Genomic DNA, 1,209 nt, shown 5'->3' on the forward strand with positions numbered 1-1,209 from the left:
AGAGACACACGGAGACACACAGAGACACACACACACAGAGACGCACACACAGAGACAGAGAGACACAGAGAGAAACACACACACAGAGACAAAGTGAGACACAGAGAGAAACACACACACAGAGACAAAGTGAGACACAGAGAGAGACACACACACAGAGACAAAGAGAGACACAGAGAGACACAGAGAGAGACACACACAGAGAGACACAGAGAGACACACAGAGAGACACAGAGAGACACACAGAGACACACACAGGCACAGAGAGACACACGGAGACACACAGAGACACACACACACAGAGACGCACACACAGAGACAAAGAGAGACACACACAGACAGACACAGACAGAGACACAGAGAGACACACACAGACACACACAGGCACAGAGAGACACAGACGGAGACACACGGAGACACACGGAGACACAGAGACACACAGACACACACGGAGACACAGAGACACACAGACACACACAGAGACACACACACACACAGAGACACAGAGAGACACACACACACACAGAGACACACGGAGACACACAAACACACAGAGACACACACAGAGACAAAGAGAGACACAGAGAGACACACACACACAGACAAAGAGAGACACAGAGACACACAGAGACACACATAGGCACAGAGAGACACGCGGAGACACACAGAGAAACACACACAGAGACACACACACAGAGACACAGAGAGACACACACACAGAGACACAGAGAGACACACACACAGAGACACAGAGAGAGACACACACAGAGACACAGAGAGAGACACACACAGAGACACAGAGAGACACACACAGAGACACAGAGAGACACACAGAGACACACACACAGAAAGGGACACACACACACACAGACAGACACGGAGACACACAGAGAGATACACAGAGACACACACACACAGAGGGACACACAGACACACACAGAGACACACAGAGACAAAGAGAGACACACACAGTCCCAGATGTAAATCTATATATTTTTTCTATTTATAGTGACGGGCGAGCGAGCAGTCGTAGATATAGATTAAAACTGACTCTCTCTCTCCCCAGGGGTCCACATGGGTACCATGGTGATGAGAAGCTGCCCGGTAACCATGTGACCCTCACAATACCTCTACTCCCCCAACTCATCTATCTCCATTTACCCCCCCCCCCCCACAGTTTAAACCTCTCTCTCTCCCCCCTCTCTCTCT

This window comes from Micropterus dolomieu, linkage group LG21, assembly GCF_021292245.1.
Source record: "Micropterus dolomieu isolate WLL.071019.BEF.003 ecotype Adirondacks linkage group LG21, ASM2129224v1, whole genome shotgun sequence".
Lineage (NCBI taxonomy): Eukaryota > Metazoa > Chordata > Actinopteri > Centrarchiformes > Centrarchidae > Micropterus > Micropterus dolomieu.